The following is a 12,941-nucleotide window of genomic DNA, read 5'->3' as shown; positions in this document are numbered from 1 at the left end:
ACAGGCAACCACATGTGAGTGGAAAAACTTGGCTTGGGATGGAAATGGTGTTACATGAAGTACTCTCTGCTGCATCCTGTACCATGTGTTAATGCTGTGGCTTTGTCAGCACTCTGGTCAAACCCTGACCAATATGGCTGTGTATTCCTGTTGTTGCAATTCCAAACATTTTTGGCTTTCCAGCTGCTGTTGCAGTAAATTTTGAAGCACCATCTGCATAGTTACTGTTTACTGTTTTTTGTTTTGTAATCTCTAGCTATTTCTAAAATGTATTTTTTTTTGTAGTGGGACCTAAGTTACTGTTTACTGTTTTTGTTTTGTTTTATGTATTACCATAAATTCTGGCCAAAAGCTTGTAAAATTGACACATTCCATATCCTGTGATACTGTCACAACATGGATCACCGGAACAAGAGATAAATAATAAATAAGTAGACCTGTCTACTGTCATTGCGTGTTGGCAATGTTCACACGTGAAAGTCCAACTGCCCTCATAATCACTTGTGCAGTACCAGTAATTCCACACACAAAGAACATGCACAAAGCTTTAGCCATATTAATGTGAATACAGTTCTATTATTCCCTACAAGTCCAAGTTCAAGCCAGTCAGAGCCCAAGACACAATTCGTCACGAGACTGGAGTTATAATGTTCCTCTGCTTCTGGGAATAAACTTGAATATTTAAGTTTCATAGCTGTTTTTTGTCAGACAGGTGGTGTCACGTTTCAGAAAATGAATACCCTTCCTTCATGAAACATGCCTAGTATCCAAATTCTTGTGACTTTTGTGATACATTAATTATTAAAATGATGCAGTCAACATGATGGAGTTAGTCCTTCACCAATTTATTTCTACAAAGACATACATCAAATATTATACATGACTAACACAATACTGGTCTAATACTGCACTAAGACTGACAAAATACTGACAAAAAACTAACACATAACTAACTTACCATGGCTACTGCTGCTGCTCCTTATATAACATCCAACAATCACAGAATGTTCTACATATTGTTCAAACTGAACATAATTAAACTTACAAATGAAATTTATGTGTTGTCATAAAACTGGTTACAGCTTTTAGCTTGAGAAATTGTAACATCCTTGATGTAATTACTATGTTGAAATAATTCAGTCCTTGCATTTAAATTTCATGAAACATACAATGATAACAATACAGTGACCATTTTCATTAATTACTTCATAATTACACCATTATGTTTGATGTTAACAGGATTTTGGTGTCTTTACATTGGGATCTATTGTTATTACTACTGGTCTTTTGTATATTATTCTTTTAAAGAAGGTTCTCGGTATTTTTACATGCTGGAACTCCGCAGCGTACAGACTCGAACTAAGGAGCGTAACAGATTCGAACTAACTGGCCCTCTGGTCTGCAGCGGTGATCCTACATACTGGTGGTTGAGAGGGCGTTGGCGGCATGTTTCCAGTGAGTCGTGTCATTGGTCTCTATTGATTCTCTCATAATCTCTAAGCCATGTGGTGTGCTGGCACTAGTGTATGCCAGCAGTGTCAATTAATACACTGCATTTTTATGTCCTTGACTTAGTTGTAACATTCAATGAAGGAAATCTTGCAATGCGTGAAGTCCAGAAAATACTTCTACAAACGTTGGTTGTTTCACAATGAAACACAATTAATAAGCTATTTAAATAAGTTTCCAATTGCTGTGATACAAGGCTCTTTTCTGTATGGTCCTCATAGCCTCAATGCTGTGGAAGTATAAGTCCGCTATGTTCACCATGACGGTAAGGACAGTGGAATCCCGAGCATACCCCGCCATCTGGAAAACTGCTGCCAGGACACACGTCCAGACCCGAGGGCATGTGCTGGTGCACTGACGGCGATGGCAATGGTGGGTCCTGGTCCATGGGGTCGGCAAGTGGGGATGGCGGGGGCAAGGATGCGTCGTCCTCCTGGGGTGCCCTGGTGGCACCAGAGGCCAGCTGCAAAGGCTGCGCAGTCCCATTAAGCCGTGAATCTGAGGGAAGAAAAGCAGCAGAGTAATGGGGCAAATGACATGTGCGAATTTGGTTCTGGTGGTGGTGCTGCAAATGATCGGGACCTGCAATTAAGTACATGTATGAGCCAATGCATTCCTGGATTACGCCTCTTTCCCAGTGCCCATGGTTGCCGTAAACCCTGAAAAGAACAAGAGACACAATGCAATATTTGTGGACCATTGTTGGTACTATCCGCTGCTGTGGTAGTAGCAAGTGTAGCAGCATCCAATGGCAGCAGCCACACAGAAGTTCTGCTGGTGATGGTCCATCTCGTGGGTGGGAACGATACAAGGTGAGAAAGAGTTGCAGCAACTGTTCCTGTGTGTGGGTGGTGCAAAGCCTGGCAATCTGTTGCTTGAAAGTGTGTACAAAGCGTTCTGCTTCTCTGTTGGACAGCGCGTTTAATGGAGCACTCATTAGATGACGAATGCCATTGCACTGACAAAACTGTTCAGAGTCATGTGAAGTGAACTTTGGTCCGTTGTCTGACACAAATACTTCTGGCAAACCTTCTATGCAAAATATTGAGGACAACACTGGAATGGTGCTACATGATGTGGTAGAGTTCATAGGCACCACAAATAGAAACTTGATGAGAGTCTACTATGAGCCAATGAATGTTCCAAAATGGTCCTGCAAAGTCTATGTGCATTTGTTGCCATGGTGATTGAGTCTTATGCCAAGCTGCAAATGTCTGTGATGGAGCAGATTGGTTCTCTGCACATGCATGACACTGTGACGTCATCTGTTCAATGTGGGCGTCTATGCCCTGCCAAGTACAGTGCCAGTGCGAACAATTCCCCAATTTCCTTGATAGAGCAACCGCACCATATCCTTTTGCAACACTTTGGGAATAAGCACACTGGATTGTTCACTGTCATTTTGAATTATAATCATGCACTGTTGAACTGAAAGACTATACCGATGTGCAAAATATGGGATCACAACTGAGTTCTGGGCACTGTTCAATGAACGAGGCCAAGATGTGCGAATATAATGCAACAAAATCTTCAGCTCTGGGCTGCTTCCATCGCCTGTGCTATTTTTCTGTAGTGCAAGAAAAAAGATTCCAGCAATTCAGAGTGTGGGCCAATTGGAAGGCGAGATAGGGTGTCTGCATTGCCATGCTTTGCCATAGGTCTTTAAACAATTTCATACCGATACTGAGAAAGCAACAAAGCCCATTATTGCAATTTCTGAGCAGTGCATGTAGGAACCGGCTTTGATGGATGAAACAAGGACTGCAAAGGCTTGTGATCCATCATTAAATAGAACTTGCGACCATACAAATAGTGACAGAATTTTGTCACATCAAACGCAATAGGAAGAGCTTCTTTCTCAATTTGAGAATAACTGCACTGAGTTTGAGTTAACAACTTTGAGGCAAAAGCAATAGGTTTGTCTTGTGCACCAATTATGTGTGAATGCATAGTGCCGATTCCGTAGGAAGAAGTGTCGATTTGCAAAACTACCGGAAATGCACTAAACATCTGTCACTAAGCAAAGTTTTTTTGAGTTTCTGAAATGCATCTTGACAATCTTTAGACCACACAAAAGGCACATTTTTGCAACACAAATGATGTAATGGAGCCGTGATCTGAGTGGTATTCTGTATGAACTGAGTGTAGTATGTCATCTTGCATAGTACTGACTACAATTCAGACACATTGCGAGGAACAGGCAGGCCACGGATTGCAAGCAAATGAGATTGGAGGGGATACACACCCTGACTGTTTATTACATGACCTAAATATTGTTGTTCACTTTGAAAAAAAGTCATACTTTCTGGGACGACACTTGAGTCCTGCTTCTGACAACACTCGAAAAGGAGCGCACAAACTGACAATGCGTTCCTCTGGTGTATGACCTGAGACAACAATATCATCAAGATAGTTTGAGCAAAATGGCACTTTTGCAGTCAGCTGTTCCAAGTAACATTGAAAAATGCCAGGTGCAGAAGCACTGCCGAAGGGTAAATGCAAATACTTGAACAATCCTAAATGTGTTTTTACAACAAACACTTTCTGTGATTCTTCATCCAATGGAATTTGCAAATAGATATCATGCAAATCTATCTTAGAGCAGTAACATCCTGCACCAAGCCTGTCCATGAGTTCCTTAGGGTGAGGTAATGAATAAGTGCCAACTACTGTCTGTGGGTTTTAGAATTGAGGTCAGCACAAATGCAAATGTGACCAGAATGCTTAGGCTGAATGGGAGCTATTAATCATTACCTTCTTGTCTCATAAAGCAATTTGAACAGGGTGGGCCCGAAAAAACAGGTTGTGCATTGTCTTTCAATGTAACATGTGTTACAAGTTATTAGCTTTTCCCATTCCTTTGGTAAATAGTTCAGGGAATTCTGTAAGCAAGCTATCTACATTGGCTTTTGGATCAAAAGCCCAGAAGGAAAGTACATTGTCCTGGATGCTAAGGCCAAAGAAATCAAAGGCATCTGAACCGAAAGTGTTCTCACTGTTTTTTGACTTTGACACAGTAAAATTCACTGTCCTGATGTGAGATTTGTAAGTGGCAGGCAAACTACACTGTCCAAGCACTGGAATTTCCTGTCCATTGTAAGCAGTGAGGTGTTTGCTAGATTTGTGTTTACATTTTGCAGTGTGCAGTTGCAGGTGTAACAGTTATAAAGCTAAGCACTGACAAAGTTATTTGTGCCCTGTTATCCAGTTATTAAATTTAATAGTTTTCAGCGGTGTTTCGTGCTGTTTGTGGTGAAATAACGATTCAATAAACTTTCGGGAATGTTCGCTCACTGTCACAGATTTTTTTGTGTGTTGAAGTCCTTTAGTAAATTTCGTGGTTTAGTTTTCAGCTGACATTTCTTACTGTTTATAGTGAAATGTTTCAGTAAAACTTTCATTCAGTGTTTTAACTTCATTGAGTGTTCCAGTGGCTACTTGAATTTTTGGTTTTAGCTAATAATTTTGTGATGTTTTGTTGGTATTGATATTAACTTTGGTGAAGTAGTATTAAAACAAGTAGTTGCTTTCTTAGTAGACAGAATTTTGAGACCGCTATTGTTAGTTCTATTAATAGTTCTACTGGTGTAACTGAACTCAGGTAACATAGACTTATAGTTTTTTTTTTCAGTAACTGTGAAATTTTGCCATGAGTGAGAAGTGTGGGCTCTGTCATAGGTTTGTGAGTAGTGTAATCCAGTGTGGGATTTGTTCACAGTATTTTCATTGGGGGGAATGCAGTGAGGAAGCCAGTGGGCATTCTGGTGAGATCCTCTCCTGGGAATGCAGAATCTGTAGTAGAAATAAGTTGATAGAGGAGCAGGAGCATAAGATATGTGCCCTTCAGGTGCAGTTACAATGAGCAAAGGAGGAACTAAATAGGTTGAGGAGGATGAAGGGTGGTGGGAAATGGGAACTGGCAGTTGGTAAGAAGGCAGCTAGGAGGAGGCGGTATTCAGACAGTTATACTTTCCGTACGTGCAATAGATTAGACCAACTGTCAGAGCTGAGTGGAGAGGAGCCTCTTGTAGCTGTGGATGTAGGGAACATGCAGCAGTCCTCGGCAGTTAGGAGGCCTAGCTCAGTTGCAAAGTCTAACAGAAAGAAGAAGGTTCTGCTGCTAGGTAGTTTGCATGGTACAGATGTGGGCCAGCAGTTGCAGGAAGTTTTGGGGAGTGAGTACCAGGTCACCAGCATTGTGAAGCCTAGTGCAGGGTTGGCTCAGGCAACTGACAGCGTAGGGGAGTTATGTAGGAATTTTACAGAGGAGGATAAAATAGATAGTGGGTGGAGCAGTGAACAGTGTTGATAGGAATGAGGAATATGATGTAGATGGTGACCTGGTAAAGATAGCTACTCAAACTGGTGGCACTAATGTGCATTCGTGCAACTGTATCAGCATCATGATCAGCCTCATCTTAATACAGCTGTTGGGCATGTTAACATGGGGCTGGAGAAGGCACTGGTGGCAGAGGGCATGGGTTACATTTCAGTAGTGCCAGTTGAGTTTATCAGTAGATCAAGTTTCACTAGGCATGGCCTGCACCTCAATAGTTATCAGAAGGGGAGGCTGGCAAAGCTTATAGGTGACCGTGTAGTGGGTGATGGGTGATGGTGGGATCACTCATGGAAAAATTCCTGTGGTAGTTGGTGTTCGAGCAGCAGCTTTTTTAGATTGAAGTCAGCTGATAGGTATACCTGCTTCAAGGAAGTGCCTCTAACTAACGGCTCATCTTCAGAGGACGTCATCTTTCCAAGCAGAGAAGGAATTGGCATTTTTCATGAAAATATAAGAGGTATTAGAGTTAAAGTTAGTGAACTGCTTATAGATGCTGACCCCCGAAATTATTAGTATATCGAAGCAACACTTAAATAATTTGACAATTCAGAGGCTTCCTTTACCAGGATTCAGATTAGCTGGCTGTTTCTTCAAGGAGTTCCTTGCAGGGTGGGGGAGTGGGGAGTGGTTATGCAAAAAAAAAAAAGAGGTATTCCATTTAAGTCTACAGACGTATTATGGCACTGCACTGAACATGAATGTTGTGCAGGGGCAGTTGAATTTAGTGAAACTAAACCTCTTATTGTTGTTGTTTATAGGTCCCCTAACTCTGATTTCAGAGCATTTTTACTCAAGCTAGAGAAGGTTCTTGATTCACTTTGTAGGAAGTACCAGAAACTAGTTATATGTGGTGACTTCAGTATGAATTTTATATATTACGGCACAAGAGAAAGGATGTTGGTAGTCCTCCTAAATTCATATGATCTGATGCAGATTGTGTTTTTTCCAACTAGGGTGCAGGGGAACAACAGCACATCCATAGACAATAATTTTATTCATTCTTCATTCTGTTAGTAAAATGGTGAATGGCCCTTCAGACCATGACGCACAAATATTAACACTAAAAGGCTTTTGTACTCAAACAAGTGTCACATGTAATTACAAACTATGTAGGAAAGTTAATCCAGCAGAAATAGAGAGTTTTTTAATCCTTGTCAAGGAACAAGAGTGACAGGATATTTATAGTGCCGATAAAATAGATGATAAATATAATGCTTTCCTTAACACATTTCTCATGCTCTTTGAGAGTTGCTTTCCATTAGAACATTCTAAATTGGGTACTAGCAGTAAAAGGTAGCTCGAGTGGCTGACTAGTGGGATAAGGATATCATGTAGAACAAAGCGGGAATTACATCGAAATGTTAGAAGTAGTCACAATCAAGCTACAGTAGCCCATTACAAACAGTATTGTAAGGTGCTTAAAATGTTATTAGGAAGGCAAAGAGTATGTGGTATGCAAATTGAGTAGCTAATTCCCAGGGTAAAATTAAAACCATATGGTCAGTTGCGAAGGAAGTGTCTGATCAGCAGCACAAGGTCGACGATATAAAGTCAGTTCGTAGTAAAAATATTTCTGTTACTGATAAATCAGATATATGTACAGTATTTAACAATCATTTTATGAGGATTGCTGTTGAATTAAATAAAAATTTAGTTTCTACAGAGGGTGACTGAGTCAATAATTAAATCACTGAAGACTAAGGATTCTCATGGATCTGATGGTGTCCCTAGCCGAATATTAAAGTACTGTGCTGCACATGTTAGCCCTGTATGTAGCCATATTTGTAATTTTTCTTCAGGAATGGTCAGTTTCCTGAACGATTAAAGTACTCAGTAGTACAGCCGTTTTATAAAAAGGGAGAGAAATATAATGTAGACAATTTTATACCTATTTCTATGCCACCAGTGTTTGCTAAAGTTATTGGAAAGGCTGTGTACGGAAGGATAATTGATCATATTATACCACATAATTTGTTATCAAATGTACAGTTCAGCTTTAGAAGTCACTTAACAACTGAAAATGCTGTATTCTCTTTCCTCTGTGAGGTACTGGATGGATTAAACAAAAGTTTTTGAACGCTAGACATATTTTTTGATTTAACTAAGGTGTTTGATTGTGTTACTCACAAAACATTGCTCCAGTAGTTGGACCATTACGGAATATGGGGAGTAGCTCACAATTGGTTCACCTCTTACTTTAGCAACATACTGAAAAAGGTCATTATTCATAATGTTAAGAATGGCTGTGATGTGGAGCCTGAGTGGGGTACTGTCAAGTGGGGGGGGGGGGGGGGGGGGGGGGGTGCCCCAGGGATCAGTGTTGGGGCCACTCCTGTGTATTATGGGTAACTCTAAAATATTTCTGATTGCTGATGACACTAGCTTGGTAGTAAAGGATGTGTGTGCAACACTGGCTCAGTTTCAAATAGTGCAGCTCATGACCTAAGTTCATGGCTCGTAGAAAATAAACTAAAGCTAAATCAGAATAAGACTCAGTTTTTACAGCTTCTAACACACAATTCAACAAAACCTGACATTTTAATTTCACAGAATGGGCATATGATTAGTGAAACTGAACAGTTCAAATTTCTAGGTGTTCAGATAGATAGTAAACTGTCATGGAAAGCCCATGTTCAGGACCTTGTCCAAAGACTTAATGCTGCCGTTTTTACTATTTGAACGGCATCTGAAGTGAGTGATCGTTCAACATGAAAATTAGTCTACTTTGCTTATTTTCATTCGCTTGTGCCATATGATATTATTTTTTGTGGTGATACTTCCCATTCTAAAAGGATATTTTTGGCTCAGAAATGGGCGGTTCAGGCAATAAGTGGTGTAAGTTAACGAACCTCTTGTCGACCCCTGTTCATAGGGTTGCCATAATCCAAGGAAGAATATCAAGGACAAAATTCGGTGATTATAATGGTGTGGTTGAAACACGGACCGATATGTTGTGCAAGTGACCATTGGTTTGCATTTCAGCTGAATCTTCATCATTACTTTACAGTGATAATTATGAAGACGTGGTTGAAACCTGGATCACACAATGTCCTTTCACCTTTCTGCACATCAGCCAAATCTTCAAATCTTCATAATTACCATAATTCAAACAGTAATTCTGTCAGCAAAGAAGTTGTGATTAACAAGGAAAATTAATCCAAGCATTAATGGTATCTATAAAGGAGTGGTCAATGATGAAGAAAATTGACATTAAATAAGTTTTTAATTAAAGCACTGAACACAAATTATTAACATGTACACAATCATGCTGCTACAATTGATATATATCTTTCACTTTATACTTTAAACCAGTCATATTTCTCTGAGCCCTGGACAGAAGAAAGAAACCGTTTCTGAATCAGTCTATGAAAATCTGTGCAGTTTGTGTTTTTCATGTTATATAGGATTTGGAGCATTGTACTGACTGATGTTAAAGCTAGCCTGTTTCTTTCTTCTGTCCACTGTACATTCACTACGGAAAACACTCTCTCCACATTGGCATTATGCCCTGGAATGGAGAAATAGTACTGCACAATAGCAAGCAGTTCTGAATACTGCTCTTTAGAAACACATTCCTCAAAAAATTTAACCCACTTTTTGGGTCGACAGAAGCGTCCGATCACAAGCGTCGGCTTTGACCCGTGACATAAGGGTGTTGTGGTGTGTGATGTCATAACAGCGCGGAGTTTGGTTTGTGACTGTGGCATCTTTGTAGATGTTGTCGTGTTGTGGTTTGTTGTGCCCTATGGTGGTACGTTCAGGGTTTTCGTTTGTGTGGTGTAATGGGCTGTTTGCTCTTGCTCATTATCCAGAATTGTTAGAGTGTCAGCTGTGTTTGTAGTGGAATTCGTTTCAGTGAGTTAATGATTTTGTGTGAAGGTTAATTTAGTGTTGTTCACTGTACGTCATGTGATAATTTTAGTAAAATTAATCGGTTGTTGTTTTTGTTCAGGAATGGATATGACAGATAAAATTAATAGTGCACATCTGAGGGATATGATGGGGAACACTCCTTTGGAACTGATCAAGTTTTTGCAGCTTTTCGGTTTAATTATCGAGGTTGTGAAATGCTCTATTTGTGGTGAAGAAATGAAATTGGCTAAAGTTCCGGCGTCTCGGACCAGGGATGGTTATATGTGGCGCTGTCAAAAAGACGACATTTGGCGTTCCATACGGCACAGTTCCTGGTTTGAGAAGTCTAGGTTGGGCATGCGCGAGATTGTACTGGTGACTTATTATGTTTGTTATAGATCCCCACACAGTTTTTGCACGCATGAGACTGGTGTGAGTGAGAGGAGTGTGCTCGATTGGTTTTCTTTTTGCCGTGAAGTGTGTTCCGAGTTCATTAAATACAGGGGTAAGCTGGGGGGGGGGGGCCTGTTGTTCCGGGGTGTGGGTGTTCTGAATGTGTTTTTTGGGTTCTGGAAGGGAGGTCTAAGGCGGAATTAGTGGGGTTAATTGAGGAGTACATAGAATCGGGGCCCACAGTAGTTTCAGATGCATTTTCTTCGCATAGAAATTTGGGTGTGAGGGGATTCCATCATTTAGTCGCTAACCATAGCTTACAAGAGTTCAAAAATTATGAGACGGGGGCTTGGACAAATACAATAGAGGGGATGTGGGGGGTGGGGGCTGTTAAGTCAGTTCTTGGGAGGGGGAAGAGGCTTTCTTCCAACCTTCAGTCTCATTTAGATGAGTACTGTTGGTGGAAGAGTGTCCCTGAGGGCTATTGTATTTTTCGGGTTTTCTTAAGAGCTGTTAGTAAAACATGTTGGCCGAAAGTAGTTGGTTAGGGTCGTTTGGGTATGTGGGTGGGTGGCTGCGGCTCAGGGTATGGTGGGTGGTTTTTTCCGTGTTAGAGTGTTGTGGGGGGGGGGGGGGGTGGGGTGAGAGTGTTGGTTTGTGTTTTCGTTGTGGAGGATCTGTTTTGTTAAGTTTTTGTTGAGTTGTAGTGTGTGATTGAGATTTTTTATGTTTCATTTGGTTTTTGTTTGTGGGTATTTTATTTTGGGGTGAGGGGGGAGGTTGGTAGGTTGGGGGGAGGCTGAGGTGTGGGTGGGTCAGGTCTTTCTTTTGGTTGAGTATTTTTTCGTTGGTTTGTGTGTGTGTGTGAGATTGTGGTGGCCAACCTAGTTTGTAGCACCGGGACTTTTTTGTTGTAAGTTTTTATTGTTTTCTTTTCAGTGTGTGTGTTGTGGTCTAGGGAAGTGTTTTATTGAAATGTGTGACTGTGAATGTTGGTATTGGTATCGGGAGATGTTTTTGAGCTATATAGGCCACAGGAAGTGTTTGATCCTAATTTATGAGATCGGGAGCTGCTGTTGAGCTATATAGGTCAAGGGAAGTGTTCGATCCCAATTTATGGGATCGGGAGCTGCTGTAGAGCTATATAGGTCTAGGGAAGTGTCCGATTCCAGATATTGTGTTTAGTGGTATTTGGGGAGTTTTGTGATGTCGTTTTTTTTTGTCGTTTTGTGTGTGGTTTTGTATGGGGGTGGGTGTCTAAATTTGTTTATATTTAGTTTGTCCCCACCCAAGCCCCCCCCCTTTCCGCGCTTGTGTCATTAGGCTTTTTGTGGAAAGTGTGTGTTTGTTTGTTTTCCGACGTATTTTCGTCCTCATAATGTGTACGTAACGACTTTATATGTCCCATATTGGAATCGTGGTTTATGGTCGTTTCCGCCATATTTGTGACGTCATGGGTCAAAGCAATAAATTACTTTGAACACCTTGTGTAATTTCAAAGTATTGGATCAGAACAGGGAACATTCTTGTGATTACTAGCATCTGTACTGATCCCAACATAGTTAACTTTTGACAGACTATTTTTAACATTGTCTTTCATGATATATGATATAACATTATTAACAACTGCTTCAGTTTTAGTTTTTGCACTTGAAAACTGAACTGCTACCTTTGAATCACTAAAAATTTCACTAATGATTTTTAATGTACAATACGAAGAATTGTATGAATGATGATGTTTCACAGCATGAAACGCGAATGTTGCTTCTGCTGCAGCAACCTTTTTGGTTTCTGTCTGATTAACATTAAAAAAACTGGTCAGATGTTTGGAAGTTGAAGCAGAATTCACAGCTCTTGTGTGTTTCTTGTTTGTTATATGGCCATTGATGGCTCGTTTCCCTATATTGGCGATTAAAATGTAGCAACTGTAATGAAATAATTTAGGATTAGTTGCCATTTAACCAAAAGCACGCGAATTAATATTTTAGTTTATGTAAGGTATTGCGTAAAAGTGCACAATCTATTGTGCTATGTTTCGATGTGTCACAACTACTAAATTTTTACGCCTCAGGTGTTTGACAGCTCACCCTGAAAACTAAATTTGATGGCACGGTGAAAATATTTTTTTTCAATAACTGAAAACTATCGCCAGAAAATAAAATTGCGGGAGACTTGGTTTTTAAACACTTACAGTTCTGTAATCTGATCAATTATAATACTCATTTGTATGCTTTCTACAAATGATAGGCATTGATTACTGTTACATACCTACAATGCATTGTACTTACCCACACACTTTGCAAATAGCCTCATGTTCGTTTCTTCCACGTTTAATACTTGGAAACGCATCAATATATTTCTCTCGAAAATGTGCTTTTCGTTTTGACATAAGGCGCGTTTATACTGCGTTCGCAACATCGTTCGTGCACTACCAATGTCCGCAGCACAAAATCAATAATCAATGTTCCACATTGATTTCATATTCGACGCCGTGAGCCATCTGTTGGCCGAATTTCGTACTGCACTCTGCGATTTCAGTGACAAGTCGCCGTTAGAAGTCGCAAGTGCAGTTAACAGTGCCATCTATTGGCCAAAGTTCGTACTACTCTCCTTCCCTGATTTGCTATCGAGTCCAACTGCGATTTCTGTGAAAAGTAGCAAATAATAAGCGCAGTTAACAGGGCCATCACTTGGCCAAAGTTCGTACTACGCTCATCTCTGCGATACGCTATTTGGTCCAGCTGCGATTTGCGTGACACGTCACAACTAAAAAGCGCGGTTAACAGTGTCATTTGTTGGCCAAAGTTTGTTCTACGCTCTTGCTCTGCGATTTGCTATGGAGTCCTAC

The 12,941-nt window shown here is 40.5% G+C and overlaps 1 long non-coding RNA gene across 1 annotated transcript; it reads right to left on the bottom strand.

The window, feature by feature from the left end:
* Positions 1-824: 824 nt before the first annotated feature.
* LOC126474898 (uncharacterized) lies at positions 825-12,618 on the bottom strand. Its single transcript, XR_007586595.1, has 2 exons — positions 12,382-12,618; positions 825-2,007 (listed from the first exon to the last, which is right to left on the bottom strand). It is a non-coding gene; the product is annotated as an uncharacterized LOC126474898 (long non-coding RNA).
* Positions 12,619-12,941: the final 323 nt, after the last annotated feature.

The sequence above is a fragment of the Schistocerca serialis genome, chromosome 4, assembly GCF_023864345.2.
Source record: "Schistocerca serialis cubense isolate TAMUIC-IGC-003099 chromosome 4, iqSchSeri2.2, whole genome shotgun sequence".
NCBI lineage: Eukaryota > Metazoa > Arthropoda > Insecta > Orthoptera > Acrididae > Schistocerca > Schistocerca serialis.
The sequence above is the reverse complement of the archived record's forward strand: the minus strand, read 5'-3'. Positions and strand labels throughout refer to the sequence as shown.